We start from the raw sequence: 15,999 nt of genomic DNA on the forward strand, positions 1-15,999 counted from the left end.
AAAGGACAGAGAAAAGTTCTGACACAGACATCAAAAGGGGGTCCGAGAGTGCCCCACTGGCTAGTCTTATATACTTTTACCAGACCCACTCCCACAACATACATCTTAAATTAATAAGATTAGAACTAACAATAGAAAGGTCTTACCAGACCTCCTCCCACAACATATAGTCTAGTTAAGGAGAAACATGTCCTCAAGCAAGATACATTGTTGTTGTATAGTCATTAGTATAGAGCTTAAGGAAAAATGTGCCCATTGAGCAAGATGAGTTATTTTGTTGTGTTATCATTAGCTCTGGGATTAAAGAAGTAGTAGTAGTAGTAGTCAGACTTTGACACCCCACAGACTGTGTGGCCTGACAGGCTCCTCTGTCCATGGGATTTTCCAGGCAAGAATACTGGAGTGGATTGCCATTCCCTTTTCCAGAGGATCTTCGCAACCCAGGGATTGGACCCAGGTCTCCTGCACTGCAGGCAGATTCTTTACTATTTGAGCTACAAGGAAGTTAGTCTTAAAGATTGTCATAACAACTCAAAGAGTTTAAGAAAAAATATGTGACTAAGACAAAGCAATGTAGAAAAAAAATTTGTCCCTTTCTGCTCCTCGAGGGCCCCAGACTCCTTCAGTTCAGTTCAGTTCAGTCACTCAGTTGTGTCCAACTCTTTGCAACCCCCTGGACTGCAGCACACCAGGGCTCCCTGTCCATCACCAGCTCCTGGAGTTTACTCAAATTCATGTCCATTGAGTTGGTGATGCCATCCAACCATCTCATCCTCTGTCATCCTCTTCTCCTCCTGCCACCAATCCCTCCCAGCATCAAGGTCTTTTCCAATGAGTTAGCTCTTCGCATTAGGTGGACAAAGTTTTGGAGTTTCAGCTTCAGCATCAGTCCTTCCAATGAACATTCAGGACTGATTTTCTTTAGGATGTACTGGTTGGATCTCCTTGCAGCCCAAGAGAATCTCAGGAGTCTTCTCCAACACCACAGTTCAAAAGCATCAATTCTTCAGTGCTCAGCTTTCTTTATAGTCCAACTCTCACACTCCTTACCAACCTACCTAAGAATTAACTCTCTCAATCTACTGTCTTCTGTGGGTGCTTCTTTGGAAGACCTTTCACCATCACCTTGCTCAAGGTGTTCTAGTGGAATCCTATTTAAGATGGGTGTCTTCAGATTTAGTCAGATTTAGAAATGTCAGTCCTAAAGGAAATCAACCCTGTATATTCATTGGAAGGACTGATGCTGAAGCTGAAGCTACAGTTCTTTGGCCACCTGATATGAAGAGCCGACCCATTGGAAAAGACCCTGATGCTGGGAAAGATTGAAGGCAGGAGGAGAAGAGGATGACAGAGGATGAGATGGTTGGATGGCATCACCGACTTGATGGACATGAGTTTGAGCAAGCTCCGGGAGTTGGTGATGGACAGGGAAGTCTGGCAGGTTGCAGGCTTCTGTGGGGTCGCAAAGAGTTGGACACCACTGAGCGATGAACAATAGAGGTTGAAGAGACAGAAACAATACTGCTTATGTTTTCTCTGTTAAGAAAAAATACCTTTGCTTTGAATAAAAAAGAACAAATTTAGTGAAAGGGAATTGAAATGAATTCAAATGCTTTGAAGGCATGAACACTTCTCAGACTAGGGGCAGGCAAGACAAATTTGAGAGTTAATCTCTTTTTGAAAAGACTTTAACTAATGAGTGACAAGAGTTTGTGCATAATAATTTAGTTTCATTGCCCCTCTGAAATGTCATCTATGCAGTCTCTGAGGTCTTCAGCAGTCTAAACTACTTAAGAATCTTGATCCAAACTATACTGCAGGAAACAGGGCACTTGAAAATGATATTGCTTAACTTCTGTCATAGAGCTTAGAAGAACAATGAAAAACAGGCAAGAATAGATATAATCTGTATAAGAATAAAGATATTTTACTGATCAACTGACTTCTGCCTACATGGACAGGACTCCAAAATAAATTATAGGAAAGAATAGTTTGTGAGCATTTGTCAAGTGAAACTGTAACTCTTTGGTGCCTATATTGGTTCTTCGAGTATTCCTGGTTTACTTGAACCTAAAGAAATAAAAGGGCTTCCCTGGTAGCTCAGATGGTAAAGAATCTGCTGGCAATGCAGGAGCCTTGGGTTCGCTCTCAGGATCAGGAAGATCCCCCGGAGAAAGGAATGGCTACCCACTGCAGTATTCTTGCCTGGAGAATTCCATGGACAGAGAAGCATGGTGAGCTACAGTCCAGGGGGTCGCAAAGAGTTGGACACGACTGAGCGACTCTCACAAAGAAAAAGACCCAGAACTCTTCCCATCCAGTGACAGATAATTTAGTCATGCTGATTGTAACTCCAACTGTTACAATTTTTAAAAGGTGAGGAAATTAGAAATATACATTAAACTCAGACTTGATTTTTTATCTCACAAATAAATGGCAATATAAGGAGTCTTAACTGGATGAACATAGCTTACTATCTTTTGAAAAACAAGCCTAAACAAAATTAAAAGAGATGTATTTGTAAACAACTTTATTTCTTTTCTTTTTTTTCCTGTTGATTGCTCAAAACTTGCAATAGTCTAAAAGACTAAAGGAAATTAAACCAGCTGTAAGAGAACTACATAAATTACAAACTCTTTGAAGTGATGTTGATTATATTAACTTAAATATTAACATAGAGATACAATTTAAGGTGATTAATGTTTTCCAGTATAACATTAATGATTGGAATGTCTGGTGACAAAAATAATGAAGTATTCTATTGTTACTTTTGTGCCCTGCTTTTTGACTCATTTAGATATCTTTGCATTTCTTTTGAAGTATGTAGAAGGTATTTTCTCTGTGCATATTTATGATTTAGTATGCACACTCAACAAATATTAAAATGTTAATCTATTTAAGAAAACATACTGTTCTCACATGCATCAGACAAATTCCAAAATAGGATATCCAGTGAATAGAAACAGGTATGATTCTCGAAACATTGTTTTCACTAAGACCTAGATTACAGTTTGTTATTTAGTCACTCAGTCATGTCTGACACTTTGTGACCTCATGAACTGTAGCCCACCAGGCTCCTCTATCCATGGGGTTTCCTAGGCAAGAATACTGGAGTGGGTTGCCATTTCCTTCTCCAGGGTTATCTTCCTGATCCAGGGATCTAACCTGTGTCTCATGCATTGGCAGATGGATTCTTTACCTCTGAGCTCCCAGGGGAGCCCATATTATAGTTTACCCATCTCTACATGTCTATATTTTTAGTATTTTATGGTGGAGGTGGTGATGATAGTGACAAGGAAGAATTCAGGCATGGGTCTTGGTGCACATGAAGATGGTTGGATCTATTAGGAATATGTTGGTAATTTAAAATAGGTAGAGGAAATGAACAACTTGACATGATTTAATCACAAAGGGTTCAGATATCTGCTTCTCCTCAGCACATAACCTAGAGGATGGCTGTGTCTAGGTCAGTGTTATCCTTTCAAGTTAAGTCTCTAGTGGCTGAAAATGATCATCTCATGAATACCTATTAGTGGTTTTTAAAGCTCTGTATTGCTCCTTAGCTTCTCCTGAGACAGAGCATACACAGATGTTAAGATCCTGACTGGAAGCAATCCAACAATTTATCTCTCTGTTTTGTAGGCTCTTCTGATGCAAAATTGTTGAGCCATCAGGAAGGTCTTACTTTGTCCACACATTTAGCTAATTAAAAATTTGTGTGTCCAGTAGACATATGAAAACTATGTGGATCAGTTATTTTCTGTTTTACTTTCAAAAATATTGTCAAAGCTCATTCTCAAATCAGCCTTGTGACAGCTCTCTCACACACACAGGATTGCTGGCTACTTGGAGGGTTATAAAATGGGGTGTTTTGATTATACGAGGAGTCAATCCAAATGAAATATACACAAGTATCAACTTAGAGTAACACAGAAACATTGAATAAGGCTTTATTTTTTTAATCGACATTGCAGTTTTAAAATTTTAGTCAAAGTTATAGATGCCTCAACTGTAACCACATAATTAAATAATTTGAAGAATCAAATAAATTAATTCATTAAATAAGATGTGCTGTGAAAAAATAGTCTTCTTCTTCCTTCTCTCATTCATTTTCCCTTCCTCAAATAAGTTGCTTTTATATCTTTTAAATATCTGTCTACACTGTCTATCTGGAGCACATATGTGTGTGCATGTGGTATTTACCTCCTGTTAACATGCTTATACTGTTACTTTTTGATTTTGCATTATTTTGGCATTATCTACTGACTCCCTGTGGGCTTCCCAGGTGGCTCACTGGGTAAAGAATCTGCCTGCAATGCAGGAGATGCAAGAGACACAGATTCAAACCCTGGGTCGGGAAGATCCTCTAGAGGAGAGCAGGGCAACCCAATACAGTATTCTTGCCTAGAGAATCCCACGGACAGAGGAACCTGGCGGTTTGTAGTCCATCGGGTCGAAAAAGAGTTGGACGTATGCAAGCACTGACTCCCTGCAATGAAAAGCAAAGATTTTACTCTGTTTTCCCTTACTGTCATCTCACTCTCCTACTCAGCTCTCTTCCTCTTAATATGTTGTTGTTCAGTCACTCAGTGGTATCTGACTCTTCATAACCCCATGGACTGCAGCACGCCAGGCTTCCCTGTTCCTCACCAACTCCTGGAGTTTGCTCAAGTTCATTTCCATTGGCTTGGTGATGTCATCCAGCTATCTAATCCTCTGTTCACCTTCTCCTCCTGCCCTCTCTCTTTCCCAGAATCAGGGTCTTTCCCATTGAGTCAGCTCTTCGCATCAGGTGGCCAAAGTATTGGAGCTTCAGCTTCAACATCAGTCCTTCCAATGAACAGGATTGATCTCCTTTAGGATTGACTGGTTTGATCTCCTTGCTATCCAAGGGACTCTCAAAAGTCTTCTTCAGCACTCCAGTTTGAAAGCATCAGTTCTTCAGCACTCTGCTTTCTTTATGGTCCAGGTCTCACAACCGTATGTGACTACTGGAAGGACCACAGCCTTGACTACAGGTGTATTATAATTCTGGTTGGAGTAGATTTCAATATTTATATTATAAAGACTAGGCAATTTTATCCAGAACTGCACTGTAATCTTGAGATATTGGAATGTTGCTGTATAGAATTCAAGGCTACTCTGATTCCTGTTTCTTTGTGTATAAACTCTCCCCCCGCCCCCCACCCAGAAGCTTTTAGGATTTTGTCTCTTACTTTGGTGTTTGGAAATTTCATGATGATGTTTGGTGAGATGGCTTTATTTTTATCTTTTTTTTTTTTTTGACTGACACTTGGTGGGCTTCTTAATTAGTTCTGGGAAATTTTCTTTCATTATTTCCCTGGATCGATTTTCTGTCAGCATTCTGTCTTCTTTTGTTTCTAATTTGGAGTTTGGGTCATTTAGATCATCAAGTCCCCTCTGGTGGCTCAGATAGTAAAGAATCTGTCTGCAATGCAGGAGGCCCAGGTTTGATTCCTGGGTAGGGAAGATCCCCTGGAGAAGGGAATGGCAACCCACTTCAGTATTCTTGCCTGGCACAGAGGAGCATGGTGAGCTACCGTCCATGGGGTCTCAAAGAGTCGGACACACTGATAACTAACACTTTCTCAGTGCAGTTCAGTTGCTCAGTAGTGTCCGACTCTTTGTGACCCCATGGACTGCAGCACGCCACGCTTCCCTGTCCATCACCAACTCCCAGAGCTTGCTCAAACTCAGGTCTATCAAGTCGGTGATGCCATCCAACCATCTCATCCTCTGTCCTCCCCTTCTCCTCCTGCCTTCAATCTTTCCCAGCATCAGGGTCTTTTCAAATGAGTCAGTTGTTCGCATCAGGTGGCCAAAGTATTGGAGTTTCAGCCTCAGCATCAGTCCTTCCAATGAATATTTAGGACTGATTTCCTTTAGAATTGACTCACTCATCTAGATTAATCCTCTCATTATCTTATCTTTTTTATCTCTTTTAAATTTTTTAATATTTTTGCTTCCATTGTGGCCTGTGTATTCATTGTTATGTATTGAGTATTGCATATGTGTTATCATATTTTCATTTCCAATAGCTCTCCTTTTGCTCTAAAAATGCTTCCTAAAAAACCAATATCCTGTTTTTGTTTCATGGTTTTGATACCTTCTTTTGTCTCTCTGAGGATACTGATGATTATTTTTTTCTTTTCTCTTTTAAGAGATCTCTCCTCTGTATCCAATTTTACTCCCAATTGCTTTTCCTCTTTGATTATTTTGATCTCAGTTTCTCATCTTGACTGGTTTTCTCAGATGTGTGGTTTTACTCATTTGTTTCATATTCAAAAGTTAGCGACTTAAAATCTTGGGGAGCTCTGAGACTATGAAAGAGGTTAGTTCTCCATAGGCTTTGCCGTAGGATGATGTGGCTGAACGGTTTAGTTTTGAAGACCCCGACACCTCCATCTATAGGGCTCTTTCCTTAGTTTGGTCATGTTCTGCAGAGAACGATCCTCTATTCACCTGTGTGAAGATGAAGGATGCCTGTTGGCATTCTGGGATTTGGAGCTGTCCTTCCCTAAAACTCTTCAGAGACTCAGAATTAAGTGAGATCAGTTTCCAGCATTGCCCAGATCCCATTTAGGATTCAGTTGTACGCCACTCTTCCATCTGTTTCTGACTTCCAAACCTTTGTGCTGTTGTCCTCTCTCCCATACTCCTAGTTATTTTGGGATAATGTTAAAAAAAAAAGTTCACTTATTGTCGTTTTGGTGGAGTTTTTTTGAGAAATAGAAAGTAGATGGATGTGTGAAATTTGATGTCTTTATCTGGGGTCTTAATCTTTGTGATGTTATTCTTTAGAGACTGAAGATGAAAATCCATTTATTATCCTGGTTATGTTCAGGATTTCTGGGAATGCGGCTCCTAAATTTATCCTGTCAGATAAGCATTACCCAAAATTGAAACATAGTCTAAGAGCAAGATTGACCTTGTGATGATATTGGTTGAAATTGGATGATACATACATGAAGGTTCATCATACAAATGCTCTAATATTGTATATACTTGAAATTTCTCACAATAGACAGTAAAAAAAGAAAAGTCACTGTATAGCCCTCAGTAGAAGTGTTTCTAAATTCAAGAACCAAGTAATTTTTTTCTTAAGTTATTCATAGCATGCTGTCCTATATGTTATAAATTCAAAAGAGTTTATATTGTATGCCTCTGTGAAAGCTGTGGACTTCAGTCATAACACCATGAGTCTTTTTGAATTAAAATCAAATTAACTTCTTAATAATCTGGTGTGCCACTGTCATTGACTTAAGTAACCACTTCATTGCTTACTAGTACATCCTTTCAAGGACCATTTCTCAGTTTCTTTTCTCTCTCTTCTGCTTGAAACTCTAGCTTAATCTGGTTCACTCCAAATCTCAGCTCAGTATACATCCAGTTTCTCAATTTAGGTGCTCAATTTTTTTTGTTTTTGTGTTTTTTGCCTTTTGGTGCTTCCCCTATATGTCAGCTGACATATGAAAAAGATGACTTTAGAAAGGACTTTATTATACCTTAATAAAATAAACTCAAAGACATTAAATATCAATGCAATTACAATTTGTCTAAAAATATATAATTCTCATGGAATAAAAATTTAGCTTAATGTTTTATGAAAAGTAAAATTTTGAAATATGAAATTTTTTTAAGATGCTGTATTGTATTCATAGAAAAGCAAACAGTTATGATATCCTGTAGCAGTACTGCAAAATAGTAACTCTTTGGACAAAATGCACTTGACCAACTGTATGAAAATATGACATGGTGATTAGGAAATTTTGGCTATTTTTAGCAATTACTTTAGAACTTGGAAATTAGAGGCAAGAAGGCAGAAATTCTAGACAGCAGTAATAGTAAAGAGAAATGTCAAATTTATGAAAATGCTCTTTGCAATCATACTAAATACATTTAGTTCCACTGGCTGCACTTAGACCTTTATGTTATCATCTACTTTGTTTTCTCTTGAGTTTACTTTGGTTTAATTTGTCAAAACCAAAGTATATCAATAAAATGACATTTCTTCAACTTGAGATGTCTGTATAGAACCTTGATTTCTGTACTTAAGAACAGGTGGAATTAAAATAAAAGGATCAGGAGAGGTTTTCTATTGGTATATGGGAAATCAAAGACTCATGTTTGGAAGAAGCCATCAGAATCTCAACTAGTCAAGCAGTTCTCAGCTGGGGTTGCTTATAGTCCATCTAAGGAGATACTCAGAAATGCGGGCATTTTTCATTGTACATGACTCAATGGAAGGGGCCCCACTAGCATTTTAGTGGCTGGAAGGTGGAGATGATAGGATAGATACTCTGTAATGTTTGAGATGGTTAGGATAAAGAGGAATTGTCCTTCCCAGTTCCTCATCAGGCCAGTCACCATTTGACAATTGAATTCTTTCCACATTATGGATTTATTGTAAAAATTATGAATAGGAAATTCAATTTTAGAATTATAATAACAAAATTCTGAAAATTTGAGGAATAGATATGAGTCGAGACAATACAAATTCATTGGAATTGGAAGGTCACATAATAGAAATCTGTCTGTCTATCTATCTATCTATCATCTCTCTATAACAGTTAAGGTCCCAAGATTTTCTGTATAAAATGTCTCCAGATTTAAATTCACTCAAATTAACTCAAGCATGTTAAAATAATTGTTCTTTCCTTCCCAAATGGAGTTTTCTTTTACCCTGATGAAAACAAAACAAGCACCTTCTCCTGAAAATAATCCAGAATATAGAGAGGCACAAAGAAGAAACAACCATAACTATTAATTTGATTACCCAGAGAAGCTGTCATTAATGTCAGGATTTTTCAATAATAGCACAAATGAAATTTTGAATGAGGTAATTCTTTGAATTAGATAATGGGAAGCTGTCCTGTGCATGGCAGGATGCTTAGCAGCACTCCTGGCCTCTACTCACTACATTCCAGAAGCATCATACAGTTTTGACAACCAAAATGTGTCCAGAGATTGCCAAATGTCCCCTAGGAGAGAAATATCACCCCCGGTTGAGAACCACCAAGTTTAGATGTATAACCTTTCCTATGTGTTTGTGTGTGTGTGTGTGTGTGTGTGTGTGTGTGTGTGTGTGTGTGTTTAACACTATGTCCTTTTGGATGCCATTAAGAATTTCAGTGCTTAAGCAAACTAAACTCACTATAGCTAGATGCCATAGTGTATTTTGAAACATCTTTCAGGGTTGTGACTTTAATGGGATTCCTGGGGCTCAGTGGATTACATAGGTTCTTTTACGTGTAGCAGGAGGGTCTTCCTTCCTTACTGTGGTTTATTCTTTATCAATTTTCTCATCTTCTAGATGTGAACCAAGGTCTCCAGTGATGATGATTTGCATAGGTAAACCACCTACTCTAACCTTCTTGGAGAAAGTCATGGTCTCACCCTGTAGCTGTTTAGTTGTTGTGTTGCTATTTCTTATCTCTCTCTCTCTGTAGTCTCTCCATTCTGGGCTGACATCTGTTTTAATTCAGGCTGAATATCTCCCATTGGTGGTTGTGTGTGCTGTTTGCCCGACAGGAAGACATTTTTAAAAGACAGCACACATTTTCTTCTGTTCTGTCTTGGCAGTTTCATACTCATTTCTGTTTAAACTGGTCACTAGGCTGACTGATAAGAATTCATTCTCTGAAAGAGCATGACAACTATTTTCTACTTTTTCCAAGTGAGTCAGATTGTGAATGCTATTTTGTGATTTATTAAAACATGAAAAATATATATTGGCAAGTAATAACATGCAGTAGATTTACAGTGGTGCATTCTGAATGGACACATCAGGACTTTGTCTTTTTTTAGCTTTCCTGCATCCATACAGCTAGACTCACATGACAAGTTCTTTACATAAATTAAAAGAGCCCCTTCATGCCTGGACTCCACATGTTATTCTTTTTGTCCATGACAAAAGAGGCAGCCAGGCAAGGTATCACCCCACCCCCTGTCCTCAGCCCCACCCAAATTATCCTGAAAGAATAAACATTTACTAAAAATTGTGTTATCAAGTTGTTGGGAAATTGAATGTATTCCAAGAGTAAGAGATACCAAGATTGGAATAAAGTCCCCTCTTTCCCCCACCCCTAAGACCCTGTTCTTTGAGAGTGAGCAAAACTATACAATTAGAAAATCTCAGATAAAAAGAAGAAGCGTAGTTCCAGAAGTTCACATTTTTGTCAGAAATGATGAGCGCTTACCCACTGCCTATGCACACCTCCCAGCCTTCCTTGCATATGTTGGTTCTAGCCAATGAAATGTGAGTGCAAATCTTGCAGGATATAGAACCAGAAGCCACCTCATCCCCGTATTTTCCTGTGATGACCTTAGAGCCTGCGAGAACTGGATGACATGGCTGTAAGATGAAAAGCACCTAGATCTCAGAGTTACCACACACAGCTGTGCCAGCCCTTCCTGTGACCTGAGGAGGATATTTTCTGTTACTGCAGTGTGGCCTCTCCTAGACTAAGATATCAGTCGGCCCTAAGGGGCTGGAAAATGAAAAAGAGGAAGTGTGACTCAAACACAATCAGATAAATGAAATGGAGCAGAGAAGCAATTAGCTCAATTTGAGAATTATAGAAACATTTTAGACAATTGTTTTCTTTAGAAGTAGAAAGAGGGATTTTGTCTGAATTGTTAGTTTGTTGATGGCAGTCAAATTTCCCAGGAAATTTCTGGGAGGAGAACCTCATTGTGTTATTATTTACCCTTCTGTTAAAAAAATTAAAACCCCAAAAGCTAAAATAACTATTCTTTTGTTACAAAATTTAAGTTTTATTAAGTGCCAAGTGTTTATCAGCTGTGCTTCAAAATTACCCTTTTTATTAAAGTTTTATTTGTACCTAGAAGGAAAAATAAATTTTTTTAATTAAACTTTTTTTTTTGGTTTTTCTTTTTTTTTTGCCAAAAATGTTGCTTTTTTATTTTAATATTAAAATGACTACACAAAAATTCACCAGTTTAAGAAAAAATTTTAAATGCATGCTGATATAACAGCTGTCATAATGCAATTTTTTTTTAACATGGTGTTTTGTTATTGTTTAGTTGTAAATCTTGTCTGACTCTTTGTGACCCCGTGGACTGTAGCCTGCCAGGCTCCTCTGTCCATGGGATTTCCAAAGCAAGAATACTGGAGTGGGTTGCCATTTCCTTCTCCAAGGGATCTTCCCAACCCAGGGATCAAACCCAGGCATCCTGCTTGGCAGACAGATTCTTTTCTATTGAGCTTCCTGGGAAGCCTTTTGTTTGACATACCTGCCTGAAATCGTCACAGTCAGAATCACAGTCTTATGATTAATGCTGACCTTTTGAGTTGATTTTGTTTTAATGCTGTTCTTGGGTGCTTTTATTATTGTTGTTCAATCTCTCAGTTGTGTCCAACTCTTTGCAACCCCATTGACTGCAGGATGCCAGGCTTCCTTGTCCTTCACCATTTCCTGGAGCTTGATCAAACTCATGTCCGTTGAGTCGGTGATGCCATCCAACCATCTCATCCTCTGCCATCCCCTTCTCCTCTTGCCTTCAATCTTTCCCAGCATCAGGGTCTTTTCCAATGAGTCAGTTCTTCATATCAGGTGGCCAAATTATTGGAGCTTCAGCTTCAGCATCAGTCCTTCCAATGAATATTCAGGACTGATTTCCTTTAGAATTGACTGATTTGATCTCCATGCAGTCCAAGGGACTCTCAAAAGTCTTTTCCAACACCAGAGTCCAAAAGCATCAATTCTTTGGCATTCAGCCTTCTTTATGGTCCAACTCTCACATCCATACATGACTATTGGAAAAACCATAGCTTTGACTAGATGGACCTTTGTCAGCAAAGTAACGTCTCTGCTTTTTAATATGCTGTCTAGGTTGGTCCTAACTTTTCTTCTGAGGAGCAAGCATCTTTTAATTTGATGGCTTCAGTGATTTTGGAGCCCAAGAAAATAATGTCCGTTACAGTTTCCATTGCTTCCCCAGCCATGAGGTGATGGGATCGGATGCCAAGATCTTCGTTTTTTGGATGTTGAGTTTTAAGCCAGCTTTTTCACTCTCCTCTTTCACTTTCATAAAGAACCTCTTAGTTCCTCTTCATTTTCTGCCATTAAGGTGGTGTCATCTGCATATCTGAGGTTATTGACATTTGTCCTGGCAATCTTGATTCCAGGTTGTGCTTCATCCAGCCCAGCATTTTGCATGGTGTACTCTACATATTAGTTAAATAAGCAAGGTGACAATATACAGCCTTGACGTACTCCTTTCCCAATTTTGAACCAGTCTGCTATTCCATGTCCCGTTCTAACTCTTGCTTCTTGACATGCATACACCTTTCTCAGGAGGCAGGTAAGGTGGTCTGGTATTCCCCTCTCTTGAAGAATTTTCCACAGTTTGTTGTGATCACACAGTTAAAGGCTTTAGTGTAATCAATGAAGCAGAAGTAGATGTTTTCTGGATTCTCTTGTTTTTCCTATGATCCAACAGATGTTGGCAATTTGATCTGTGGTTCCTCTGCCTTTTCTAAAACCAGCTTGAACATCTGGGAGTTCTCGGTTCATGTACTGTTGAAGCCTATCTTGGAGAATTTTGAGTGTTACTTTTCTCTCATGTGAAATGAGTACAATTGTGTGGTAGTTTGAACATTCTCTGGCACTGCCCTTCTTTGAGACTGAAATGAAAACTGACCTTTTCCAGTCCCGTGGCCACTGCTGAGTTTTCCAAATTTGTTGGCACATTGGGTTCTAGGTACAATTTAAAGGCACAATGATATTTTTACTCTTTTTAATCTTCACTCTTACAACAAATCTCAGAAACTAGGAGAATAAAAACAGTTTTGAACATTTTTTAAGTTTATACTTTGTTGCAGTTCTTCTTTTTCAACGTTGTTGTTACATTTTAAATATAAGTGAAACCTCAAAAACTAGTATATATTGTTAGTTTTAAAATGTTTTCAGAGGATGCACTGCTGTTGTAGCCCTTGAATCTAGCTAAACACCTGGACAATCAAAAGTTTGGCAGAAAATTTAGAGATCCCTGATATCTTCACTCTGACCTTCTTAAAAAATGCCTAAACATTTCCAAAGTTGTAGGAAGAAGGGATTCCCCTATTTCTGTCCTCTTCAAAAGATGACAGAAAGAACTAGCAAATAGATTACGTCTGGGAGGAAGGCCACCTGGCTCTTGTACATTAGATAAGAAGGAATCAGTCAAGCCAAAGGGTTTTCCCCATAAGGAGACACTGGTAGTGAGGAAGATTCTTGACGATGGATAGAGATAAGAGTGTAAGAAGCTGGAATCTAGCCTAGATCCACACATAATTTGGAGAGCTAGATTTCACACTAAAATTGAGCCAAGGCTTAGTGGAAGCTTTGCAGTTTAGCAAATGTCATTTGAGTTTCAGATTTCAGAAAAGAGCCTTAAAGAAGAAACAGAGTTTTGGCAGTGATGGTGACTGGCTGATAATGGCTGCTGCTAATGGTGGCCACACAATTTGCACTTCCCGCTCCCCCAACCCGCCTCTCCACCCCCCCACCCCTGCCCCATTACTGACTCAGCCAAATGATGCAAGGGTACACATTTAATTTCTGAAACTGTGTAGCAGTAGTGTGTATCATGTGTTCTCAGCTCTCTGGATGTTTTTCATGTTGAAATGCAAAGAACCATTAGCAATTTAAGAAATACAGAGGAAATGAAGGGGCTTTAAAAAAGCATCTATTTAGTTACCCATTTATTTTATTCCATGTATTGCAGCCCACAATTACACTAATAATTAAAATAAAAATGTAGTCAGCTATAATAAGCTTTCCCGACACAAGCTGTATTATAATAGGGTAAAGTGGCCAATTAAGGACTTGTTTCTGAGCAGTGAACAGAGGTGTTAGATCCAAAAACTTGAGTCAGAGTAGGAGCAGAAAGAGAAAGGTCCCCATGCAGGCTGGAAAACAGATCTTCCACTGAGAGAGGAACCAAAGTTTGTGAAGAGGGAGATAAAGCTTTCCGACTTAAGTCCTATGTCTTGGCAGAACATTTACAAATATTCTGACAAATAGATAACTTCCTGTTTATCATCTGTAAGTTATAAGCATCAAAATGGGTATACTCCTAAGAAAGTAACTAGGACAAAGACAAAAGCAAAAATAGTTGGAGTAATAGATGCCAATGCACTTTGCCATGTTTTTCTTGCTGGCTAGAGTGCATTGTGGCTCTTTAGTATAATAAAGCATTTATCATCACATTATAGGTTTTAGTTCCAACGTTTTTCTGGTTCCAGTGTTTAGTCATGTGTTGGGCCTTCTGTTTAACAGACGCATGTGTATTGGCTCTTTCTCTTTGTCTGGCCCTTAAAATTAACATTTCTTTACTCCAAACTCTGTTTTGGTTTGTTTGACGTCATTTTGCATCAGGTGCAGAAACTTGGGTTCACCATCAACGATCACAATAAATGTGAATGGATTAACCTGCCAGGTGAAAAAGAAATTGCCAGACTTGAATTTTTAAAAAAATCTAGCCATGTGTCATTTTTTTTTTTTTTAAAGTGCATATTTAAATATACACAAAAAAATTGGAAGTGAAACAATGAAGAATGTATAACAGACAACTATTAAACAGAATGAAGCTAGTATATATAAAAATCAGACAAAATAGATTTTAAGGCAAAAAAATTATCAAGCTATCAAGACAGTTTTGTGTAGTGCTGGAATAGGCAAGTTGACAGAATAGAGATCTCAGAATCAGACTCAGGAACTTAATATATGACAGAGGTGGCATTTCCAACTGTAGGGAAAGGTTGATCTAGCTAGAAAAAAAAACGGTGCTCAAACAATGATGACCCGTAAGGAATAAAATATATATTAGATTCATATCTCTCACCATACCCACAAGTTAATATCAGAAGTTTAATAAAACCTACTGTGCAAATTAAATCTTTAGACCTTTAAGAAGTTATAAAGAACTTCTCTGTTAGAAAAATATCTTTTAACACTTCTAGGAGAGGAGTGTAATAAATTGAACCCACAGAGAATAAACTATAAAGGGAAGAAATTAAGTTTTACTGCATAAAAATTAAAATGTAAAAAAATATATTATGAAGAGATGCCATAAGTAACAACAGAAAAGTAAAATTATAAGCTATATACTAGAAGATAATTTCAATGCATATAGTAAGGAGAGGATTAAGATGCAGAATTTACAAAGACCTCCCATAAATCATTACAGAAAAGATTAACAACTCAATATAAAAAAGACAAGATATCTAAACTTAAAAGGAAATTAAAATGTCCAACAAACAACTGAAAATATGTTCAACCTAAATAGTAATCAAAAAATGCAAATTACAACCACAATGAATACAATTTTACACCTATTTGATTGATAAAAATGAAAAAAAAAACCTTGAAAATACTAATCAGTGGAGAGGATGTTGAACAGTGGAAGCACCCATACACTAGTGGTGAGAATATATATTGATAAATCCATACAGGAAATGGTTAAGGACTGAATGAGTTTCTCTAAATTCATATGTTGTAGCTCTAATTCCCAGTGGGATGATATTTGTAGGGCCTTTTGGCCTGGAGGAGGGCATGGCAACTCACTCCAGTATTCTTGCCTGGAGAATCCCCATGGACAGAGGAGCCTGGTGGGCTACAGTCCATGGAGTCAAAAAGAGTCAGACACCACTGAGCAGCTAAATATAGCAGAGCAGAGCACAGGGCCTTTTGGAGGTAATTAGGTAACCCACTCCAATATCCTTGCCTGGAGATTTCCATGGACAGAGGAGCCTGACTGGCTCCAGTCCATGGGGTCGCGAAGAGTCAGACATACCTGAGCAACCAACACACACAGGTTTAGATGAGATGGTAAGAATGGTCCCTCCATGATGAGATTAGAGTCCTTCAAAGAAGAGGAATACAAGATATCTGTCATACAAGGTCACAGCAGAGAAGGTGGCTGGCTGTCTGCAAGCTAGAAAGAGAGCTCTCTCTAGAAACCAAATGGGAT

This window comes from Cervus canadensis, chromosome 2 (assembly GCF_019320065.1).
Source record: "Cervus canadensis isolate Bull #8, Minnesota chromosome 2, ASM1932006v1, whole genome shotgun sequence".
NCBI classification, from domain to species: Eukaryota; Metazoa; Chordata; class Mammalia; order Artiodactyla; family Cervidae; genus Cervus; species Cervus canadensis.